Source organism: Morone saxatilis, unplaced genomic scaffold (genome assembly GCF_004916995.1).
Source record: "Morone saxatilis isolate NCDOM2014 unplaced genomic scaffold, NCSU_SB_2.0 Contig12, whole genome shotgun sequence".
Lineage (NCBI taxonomy): Eukaryota > Metazoa > Chordata > Actinopteri > Moronidae > Morone > Morone saxatilis.
The window spans coordinates 11672175-11683592 of record NW_023339674.1 but is presented as its reverse complement, the minus strand read 5'-3'; the positions used below and the strand labels follow the sequence as shown (position 1 = coordinate 11683592).

The following is an 11418-nucleotide window of genomic DNA, read 5'->3' as shown; positions in this document are numbered from 1 at the left end:
GAACACACATTTGCAGATTCCTGTACACATTCACAAATCTCAGCACATATTTACAGATTATTTTACACATTAGCAAATCTGTTTAAGTGCAGACGGATTGAGATACAGATACACAACTCTCCACTCACATCTGTAAATAATACAATAATGGCTCCATACAGAATAAGAATCACTTTTATTGGCTAGGTATGTATACACATACAAGGAATTTTACTTTTTTACGAATGAGCTACAAACATGTTTTCTAATTGTTGTACGAAACAAAAAGAGGATTTTGGAAAGACAAATATGTGATATAGTTGTGGTACACACAGAACACGATTCAGCCGAATCCACTGGACATGAAGAGTATGAGTTCCTCTGCGCAGGCACTCGACCATACGTTGGAGTCATGCAGCAACAAGAATGTGATTTTCAGCCAGCTTCACACCCACAAACAGAGTTGATTTTGTTTGTTGGTAAACATGTCAGGGATGTTGCTATCAGGAACTAGACCCAGTTTCTCTGTGGTATTCGGTGATAATTGTGCTTTGGTACCACTTGGACGCTAAATATGAATAAGGAACAGACAGAAGCATGCCGGCCATGCCAGTCTGGCAAAAGCAAACTCAGCACTCAGAGTACTCACCAGCTTTCTGAGAAAAAGAAGTTGTAAATGCAAGATAAATGTTAAAAGGTAGAAACAGAACAGGAATGAGTTCCTTTCACACTTAAGCCAGATGTATATTTGTGCATTAATGGCTTGCAGTAACTACAAGTTGGCACTACAGTTGCTGTGACGTTATCAATGTGAAGACTGTAAGAATTGTGATCTGGTTACCTTTGACTGCTTGTGCAGTTTCTGAAGCTGGAGATTGTTGAGAGTGAAGAAAATGTAAAACAAGTTTAAGAAATGCTCAATAATATTCCTTTCAGTAACATGCATCAGACAAAGCAATTTCCACTGCAAATCTTCTCACCACAATTTCCATTATTAGAGACAAAGTAAATGGATGTAAATACATTTACATGGGCTATGAATGACTGCACAACAATATTCTTCTAATCAGCAGCGAGACAAACATCATTGTTAATCCGTATAACGAAGTCAATAACAAGATGTAAACACAATTACTTTATTGTAGGTATTTAAAGCATGCTATCCATATAGTATGGCAGTGGTGCTATCCACAGGTAAAAACTGATACTGATGAATTCCTATGTCGTACACCGTGATGCAGAAGTATAATTTCCCCTTCACCAGTAATTACAGAAAAAAAGTCCAAGCCTCATTCTCCTCCATTCGGGCTGCAGATGCAAACAACCAGTCTGAAAGAAAACACACTTTGGGGGGGAGTTTTGTGCACATACTGTAGAAAAAAATTTCTATAATAAAGACTTAATCTAATTCTGAAAATGCAGGTAAAATTATAATTTGTTATTGCTAGGAAAGAATAGTGTTTTGTAAGGACTAAAAAGAGAACATCCAAACTACTAACCCTAATTATATTAACTACCTGTTCTTAATAGCCAGTCTGGAAAGTATGCAAACCACTGCATTGTGAGCATTTATGAAAATCCTGAAGATCAGTAATTGAAGCTGATGTATAAATATACCTAATGAGAGTAAGTCTAATTATCATTGCACTGTTCAGAGCAATGAAAAAGGAGACAGACATAGACATTGTTATGCTAATTACATATTTTCCTATTTGAATTAAACAAGACAGGACAGAATGTGACAAGAGGCCACAAGTCTCAGTTGCAGTGATCAGTATTTCAAGATTTCCGTGTGAACTTGCCGCACTTACTTTTCAAATTCTGTTTTTGTTACCTCCACCATGTCAGTTCATTTACTCACTCAAATCTGTCTAAACTGCGTCCTCTTACATTGTCCAGCCCTGGGTTTTGACCCTCAGGTTGTACAACAGTTGCTTCTGATTCATGGAGATTGTTGTTTTTTGTTTTTTTGTTGCTGTTTTTTGGTGAAATTAAGTGGCAGACAAGGTGACATGAGGGACAAATACATCACACCACATGGACTAAAAGTACAGCAGTGGACATACGGTACAGATAACAACAGAAAACAACGTAAAGTTACAATGATATGTATATAGGTAGTATAGGTGTGTGTGTGTGTGTGGTGTGTGTGTAGGTGTGGTGTGTGTGTTGTGTGTCGTGTGCCGTGCATGCGTGCGTGCATGTTGGATGAGCAGACAGATGTCATCGTATTGATAACATAACACATCATAACTATTGGCAATAGATAGATGGATACAAGTAAAAATAAATAAGTAAATAAATTCAAAAGTATAAATATGAGAAGAGAACGAAGAGGAAAGAAAAAGAGAAAAATAAATAAATAAATAATAATCTGCAATACGATATGGCATACAGGGCAATACGAGACATTATAATATAATATATCATGTAATATAGCACAATATAATATATAATAACATAATATAAGATCATATGGTATAACAGATATACATATATACACATATATGTAAACATAACCTAATGTAAACCAATATATCATGACAATGACTATACTATATAAATAAGATAAGAAACTATATTTGTGATGATGATATGATAAATACAGTTATGATGATGATATGATAAATAAATAAAATAAGAAAACTTTAGTTATGATGATTATATGGTAATAATAACAATAATAGCAACAACAATAACAACAATCATAATCATAATATTCAGTCATAAGCATATTCGTACTAATAATACTTATGAACACAATCAACAAAATGAGCATAATCATAATAATAAGTATCACAGTCATAGTAATAATGAAAATAATGATAATAGATAGATAGATAAAAGATTGTTGTTTTTGTTGTTTGAGAGGACACCTCCAGACCCAACTCAGGGTTTTTAGCCTCAAGTGAGACAAGTGGACATCAAACAAACATAAAACTATAAAGGACAGTGCTCTTTTAAAATACCACAATATCTATCACAGTATCAGGTCAGGTCAGGTCAAGCATAAAGGCGAGTCAGACCCACTCTTTGTATTTGTGAATGCTCATCGCCTCTTAGATGTATCAATCCATGTCAAAACAACTGTGAGTTACCCATTTTATGCACTTAGTTTAGTTTGTTCAAAACCTGAATGAACTACATTTGAAAGGTGAAATATTTAGACTGGGAAAAACGTACTGATGCAAGGTTGGAATTTATTTAGTATTTATTGGAAGCAAAAGTGAGCCACATTAGCTGCCTGGTTTTTGTTGTTGATGCAATATAGCAAACATCTTCCGACCAGAAGCATCACATTTGCAAATATTTTACAGAAATCCAGTGGTCAGATGCCTAATTTAATAATAAGGTCACAATCCTATAAGGGATATCTTCAGTGACACATGTTAAAATTCCATACAAACAAATAAAAACAAATACAAGCTTCATATGGTTTACATCTTACTATAAGACCAAAGCAGGCAACGAAGCAGGTGACATTTTTCTCCCGCTGCAGTCTCCTTTGATGTATAACCTTTGTAATATGCAAATCCTCAAAAGCAGTGGGAGCTGTGAAAAAAAAGTCATATTACAGTGTGAAGTGTGAAGCTGATTCATTCATGTTCATGAATTAAAACATGCCTATTAATCTTAATAATTCTTTGAAAAAAAATATGGTGGATAACACACAGTAACCTTGAGGAGGGAATAAGTGGTGCTGCACTATATATGTAGGTGACACAAAGTTGCTCATAGGCCTCATAGGTCATAAAACTAACTATAAATTAGTAAACAGCACGCCTCACCTACAAATGACTTTTAACAATTACTGCATTGCCATGTAGCCAGAAGAAAGACTCTTTAAAATTAGATAAAAGGAGTAACCCTCTTTGATAACACTCTGATGTTCAATCTCAGTGGGAGTCAATTAGAAAATGGAGTTGTGAAGGCATCCAAGATGGACCTGTGAGAGTAATGTGACAGGTGTATGGTTTTTGAAATTATGAAAGTAAAAACGTACCTTAAATAACACCATGAAAGTTACCATGTTTCTTAATTTTTTGAGCAGCTGATCTGTTAAATTAATTTAGTTATGGTGGGCTGAGGTGAAAATTCCCCTCTGTTTAATTCACAGATTCACATTTACTCACACATTAAGAGTGTAAAAGGAACTGCCTGTAGTCGTCTTCTGCTTTTAGCATCTCTTTCTCCAACCAAGGCAGTCCTGGATTATGTTCTGAAGGGCAGGTATTTAGGTACATCTGTTGGCTTTAAGCCGGAAAATCAAGTAAGGCTCAGGAGACTAGAGTTTCCACAGAAAAATCAATAGATCTTCTTAATCACCTCACAGGCTCATGGGAATACACAACGGACAACTGCGGACTGAAGATTGAAGTTATAAATAACACAAGATAAGACAAAATGGTGAGGAAAGCTGACCTTTAAGTATAGCTAACAAATATTACAAAACAAGTCATGAAGTCAGAAAGACAGAAAGAATTAACATGAGTCAGATTATCTATGCTTAACTTGTTTTGTTTTGTTTAAGTTCTTGACATTCTACAAGTATATTCTATAATTGAATAGGCTCCCATGCAATTGTTTAAGAGCCCCTTTGTCCAAAAGCCCATTAAAAATAAACTCCTGTTGCTCCGAAGGCCCATCGCTTTGATAACACACACTCTCCCAGCAGTTGTTAGTTCAGTCACTGCTGTTCCTGTCCATGGTGCTGAATTGGCCCTTAAAAGGCAGTTTCCATCAAGAAGGTTACATTTCTGTTGAGCATATACATTTTCCTCACCTCTGCCAGTATAGCGTTTTGGTGACTTACATGCCAACCACTAGGTTAGGAGAATTTATATGAGGTGACTTGTATCCTCTTGTGCTTTTGCAATGACTGTAAATGCCTCTAGTGATGAGGATAGGGACATAGCCCTGTCATTGGCACAACAGGAAATGTCATCAAGTCCTTGGTTGAGGAGATTGCTTCCTGAGTGGGCCAAGGACTTCGTTAACACCTCTGACTCTCAGCCTGCTTCCCAGCCTCCAGTCTGCACCTCAGCCTGCTAGTCTCCAGTCTGCTGGCATCCAGCCAGCTTCCCAATCTGCTAGCAAACTGCTTTCACCTGGCTAACCTGCTCTGGCTAGCCTCCAGGACCTCATGGCTGCTCCACTCTTCAGTCCTAGTTGCCCTCCAGACCTGCTTCATCCTTTGGTCCTGCCTCTGTGGAAGAGGACCCGCTCCCTCTTTAAATAACAACAGCCCCTTCTAAGGTAACAAAAACACAATTCTTGTTTTCAGGTGATTATATACTAATGAAAACATGCCTATGAATATTATATTCCATTTCTGCCAGTAGACCCTCATAAATGTTACACGCTGGACCTTAAATAAACATTACCTAAGTAGGAGTAAACAGTGTATTTGTTGAGTTTGTGAGTCACTAAGAATTTCTGGCAGCAGGATATGTATTTGGGATTTAATCAAAATAGACATGAAAAAAATTTCGCATGGTCATTGTAATGAAGACACATGTCAACCAATCCAACAATGTAACTTTTTATTCCATTTTTGGCACGGCACAACAGTATAAATTGCCTTAAGATCTTGAAATGTTCAAGCAAAAGGTGTGTGACTCTAATGCAGGAAGGCCCAAGATTACATGGTTGTAAAGGGACAGACAGCAATAGGAATATGATTTTAAAAAAGTCAGTAACACAAAAAAGATTTACTTCATTTATCCCCGATGGGGACATTTTTTCACTTAAATTTCTATACACATTGGCCTGAAATACAATCTCTCACACACAAAGGGATCATGGACTTGCAATTGTGGAGAGATGGTGGAGTGATGGGCTGCCACATAGCGACGAAATTATGGATTCGGTCCCTTCAGTGCCCGGGAGGTAAACTGGCATCTCATTACTCCATAACGTAGTCACGCTGGACTTGGACCGGCCACCCTCCAGTTTCTAAGCCAAGTCCCTACACACTGAGTTACTGCCTCCCTAGTAGTCAGAATCACTGCCCTGCACCAAAAAAGATAGTGAAGTGAACTGGCCCAAGAAGCTGGCTGCTCTAGTCTGATGGGACAGGAGAACAGACTACCGGTTGATAAATTATTTTATTCTTTTGGTTTTAATTTGTTTAGCATTTTTCTCAATAGAGGGAAGCCATGTCGTCTTGTCAGCCCCCCACTAACAGTAATAAGCCCTAAGTAACCGCCTGAGGACACTCGGACAGGAGGAGCAAACCACCAACCCACTTATTAGCAGCCACAGCTTCCTCCAAGGTGAAAGACAAGACAAAATACTCTCCTATTTGTTTTGCAATTATCTCAGCAGCATTTCTCCTACCCTGTGCTTTAGGTGTTTTGGTCTCTGAACCTTTTTAAATTCTTCCTGCTTCTGATTCTTAGAGCCACTGGGCCTATAATGAGGCTGCATCTAACTTATTGATCAGCAGTAACGAGTGACTTTTGGAAAACAAAACATGCAAGTAATGTACTCCAGGGTTCCTTATAATGAAGGCAGTATCAATTATTCAAATTTAAACAAACAGTATATTCAATGCACCTGGAGTTAAACCGTGGTTTACTCACTGCTCAGTGTCTTAACAGTTCACTGTACAGTTCACAACAGTCACACTGTAGTTTTACATATAGCCTACATTTCTACATTTCTATTACTAGTTCAACTGATAATGCTTAGCGAGCTCTCAGACTTGCAATACATTAACAGCTGTACAGTTTGTCTCCTCTGTCACTCATTCACAGATTAATACTTAGAAATCAATGTGAATAATAACATAGCGTTGCCTTCTCCTTTACAGCCACGTCACTCACAGAATATTTTGCACAATCTTGAAAACAGCTCTGGGGAAGGCAGGGTCAGAAAACTCATTTGTCAAAATGTTCAAAATTACTCAAAGTTTTAAATTGAAAAGACACTAAAGAGAAGTGAGATATTTAAATGGATGGAAATGGGAACATCAATTCTGTGCTATTTTTTTTTCATTAGGAACAGCAAAAAAAAATTAATTGAATGATATTTGAATTCAATTATGCTTCATATTAATTGAGAATAATCGGTAGGGTGATTTATGATTGACCTTGGGTAAAATGTGGGATGTGGTTTTGAGTGGTGGATAATATTTAGCAATATGTATGACACATTATCACTGAATATTATTATTATAAATTGATGCAAATTATTATACAGTTTGAGAAGGGTGCATATTTGTGATTCATTTGAGCTCCTATAAGTTCATTCACAACTCAGCTGTGCTTTGCAACCAGAAATAGAGAGGCAAAACCTACTTTGGCATGTATATGTAATCAGAGTATGAGCCATTTGACTAATTGATTCAGCTAAGCTTGATCACTTCAACTGCTCACTTCTGTCTCATTAGTCTTTATATATAGTCTCAAAAGCGTGTAGTTTTCCAGGCAGGGGCTGGTTTGCGGAAATTAATGGAGGACACCCAAGAGTAATTACAAAAACACAAGAATATCTGAAAATGACCTCCTGTCTAACTCAAGACGTCTCAATTTTACCAACAAGAAATTACAGGGAAGAAGAGTTGGCAAACGTTTCACTGTTGGACTGAATTATTTTGTTAGGCAGAAAACTGGCAATTGTTGCAAATACTCTAGTTAGTGTAGGATAGTGTGTGTGAAAATAATATTGAGGTTCATAGTCTGCCTTTGAGGAGTCATAAATTGGAAGTAAAAAGAGCAAAAGCAAGCAAACATATGACAGAAACAAAACAAACCAAAAACAATATCTATTCTAGCCAACATTATTATTATATTAAAAACAAAAACAAAAATGAGTGAAATACATGTTTTGTTTATTGCTTTATCAGATTTGCTATTTGCTATTAATTGTCATCAGGTGCTGATTAGCAGGGCATCCAACAGGTTCACATTCCAAATGGTAAATGTACTGTACTTGCATAGCACCTTTATCTTCCCACTCATTTACCCATTCTCACACATTCACACAGTGATGGCAAAGGCCATCACAAACAGAAACAAATTCATTCATTCACACTGATAGACCGATGCACATGATCTTGCTCAAGGACATTTCGACATGCAGTAGGAGGAGACAGGGATCAAACCACCAACCTTCTGATTACTGGATGTACCTCCTTAGCCAAGGCTGTCTAAAACATTACAATATACCAAAGTAAATATAATTCTACCATACATGATTAAATTAATATTATATTAACATAATAAGATGTAACTTATATTAATGTGCAAAAATGATCTATTCCATCCAGATCTATGCCACTCTTATGAGCTATTTGTAAACAGTTAAGTTAAACTGACTATTCATGTCTATTTATTATGGTCGCTGTTCTGATTTCAGGTTGACCTGACTGCACTGCATTTTTAACAAAGAGTTGCAGGCCGTTCCCCTGTCAGACGGGTACAGGCTATTTTATTTGATGTTACAAAGCATATACTGACACATAAGACAAAGGGTTATGCTGTCGCTGTCTCAGTGAATCCACCATCAGCTGTGGGTGTTGCACAGCAAACAAAAGTCTGCATCCAAAAGGTTTTGCACATTATACAGAAAAAATGTTTAAATAGTGCATAAAAGTTGTTACGCTGGACTTGGAAAATAAAGCAATAAAACCAAAAAGCAAAAGAGACTGAGCCAGTAAATCATCACCCTAATGGAGCATGTGACCCAAACGTAAGCTTCTGCTCCACTGAAGAGACTAAAATTAGAGGCAGACAAAAATATCAGATCAGTGTGGATGGATGAGGAGACTTTAATATTCCTAAAATTAATACATGAAACATAAATACCATATTTCCCTCATGCTTACTTAATTACCTTTTGTCTGGTTCTGTATTTTGCTCTTTGCTGTGTGGCCAGCAACCTTTCCACTGAGTTAGGTACTTACCTGCCTTGAGCATCTGGATTTATTATGCTACCAGTGACAGACTTAATTGTGAGCCAGTCCTGGCCATGGGCATGACTGTGAGGGATTAGAGGATTGTGTTAGTAGAGGCAGAAGTTGTGCTCGCATCAGCTCATCAGCTAACAATGACTAACACAGTTTCCAAATCAATCTTCTGACTGAAATCCTGAGAGACGACAGATTGCCTGAAGAGGACACACAAAGGGACAGAGAGACTGACTGGAGTAGGTCAAAAGGCCCAGTTGAGCAGTCAGGCAGAGGAACAAAAGGAAGGTCCCAAGATAGATTTTTGTGAGTCATGGGAGGAAGCTGCTTACTTCATCATCACCAGTCTTCCAGAGCAAGCCAGTTCAGTCAGGAGGGACTTCATTTAGAATGAACAAATGTACTTAAGTCTTTGGTGAATGGACCCCATTGTGACATCATCATATTTAAAGGGGTTGGGGAAGCTGTGATTAGTATAGGAAACCCCCCTCATGGAGTCTAGACACTGGTGGTGGTGATTGGATGAAGAGAAAGCTGATGATCTGGATGTGATGAAGAGTGGATGAATCCAACCTGGGCACTGGATATGATGAACTGAAGGTGAATAGAGTACTAAGAGTACAATGCTTTTTAAATAGATTTTACTGTTGACACGTTGATGCTTTACACTACATGTCACCCATTCACACACATTTGTACACTGATTGCAGTGGCTGCCAGGCAAGGTGCCACATTGCTCACCAGAAATTAATTAATCCCATTCACACACAGCAGTTAGTATCTTGCCCAAGGACATTTCGACATGCAGACACATGCATGAGGGTATTGTAGACAGCTTTTTGACTAAGCAGTCAAAACTAAAGCTTTAACCAATTTAAACCAGCAGCTTCGTAGTTTATTTGAACTGCTTTAGTTTGACCAGATATTAGATTACCAGATATATAGATACCAGATTTAAAGGTCTTTACTATGATCTTGTTGTCATGTTTATGGCAAGACCAGTGCAGTATGCGATTACACATCCAACAGAGAGCAACATTGTTTCTGGACCTATACTGTTTCGTTTTATCTCTGGTTTGGTCCACCAACTCCTGAGGAGAAATATTACGATTACTGCTTTAAAAGCAATCTTTTCATTACAATTTGAAGGAGAAAGAATTTTTCCATGTGTCATAGATTTGTGACAAATTGAAGGAAAATCTACATAAAGTGTCTAAATAAAGTGCTGGAACTTTGAGAACAGCTTCAGATCCACATAGATTGGATGCACTAAGGGGTGACAGAGTGCTCCAAAACCTCCCACCGGCGCTCAGCTGGGTTGAGATCTGGTGACCTTGAAGCCTATAGCAAATGATTCACTTTATTTCCATGCCCATCAAACTGTTCAGTGGCCTGTTGTGTCCTGTATGTCACCATCTGCATTTGTTTATACCCTCATTTATTCATGTTTTTCTTTAATTTGTAACCCATCTGTATGTTTGACAAACATCATCCTCATTTTCATGCCAGGCACATGTCCTCCAGCACATCATGACTGTGAAATATATTGACCACGTGAAATACAAAAAAAAAACAAAATCCAATCTGGGCAACTTCAGGTGGCATTTCAAATAGTGTAGTTATAGTAGTGATAGTTTATTAAACAAGTGGAACCATGGTTGTAATGGCTTGTATTGTTAGTACCCATGTTTTGGTTTGGTTTTAAATTAAAAAAAATTAAGATATTACCATCAACCTTTTTACATTTTTATAAAAATATAAGGTTATTACTTAAATCACTACATTATTTTAAATGTTGTTATAGTCTAAATCAGTAGTTTTCATTATTTTTGTGTCCAAGGCACACTTGTATTCATATCCTTGAAAAATAGCCTCTATAACGTGTGTTATCACCCCAATCCCTCTGTAAATGTTTATTTTTATTTACTAATGCCACAATAAATAGACAAACATGTATGTTTATTAACAAAACAATTCAAGAATTAATTTGAAAGATACCCATTTAAACCAGACAGAGAGAGAGAGAGGAGGGGTAGATCTGGCCTAAGTGGGCAGCATCCCTGGTTGAGCACAATGTATTCACTTTTTACAGACCAAGCTAAGAAGAAAGAGAGAGAATGAAAACTAATCTAACCAACGGAGGCAACGAGTACAGATTAACCTGAGTGCGGGTGGGAAGAAAAATATCATCATCAGGGCCTTGGAAAGCAGTGTGTAAAGAGGTGAGCAGAATTAAGTTTATGATTGCGAAGACTGACATGCTTGAAATTCTATTCCAAGCATTTCCTGTTCAATTTCTGAATAATTACCGTAGCTGGATTTTATTAATTATCCCTGTCATGATGTTGTCAATCACAGACAAATACTGACCTCTACTGTAGATGATGTGCAAGTCAAGCACCCGAAGTGTAGTACAAATTCGCACTGTACTGCACTACGACTGCTGCAGTCCTCTAAATACACAGGATTCACACACTCACCCTGACTTCTTGTTTGGTGACATTTAAAGGCTAAAAATTGACATGATA

The 11418-nt window shown here is 37.4% G+C and overlaps 1 pseudogene; it reads right to left on the bottom strand.

The window, feature by feature from the left end:
* Positions 1-1925, bottom strand: part of LOC118322037 — a 23737-nt pseudogene extending 21812 nt beyond the window's left edge.
* Between the last annotated feature and the right edge of the window lie 9493 nt (positions 1926-11418).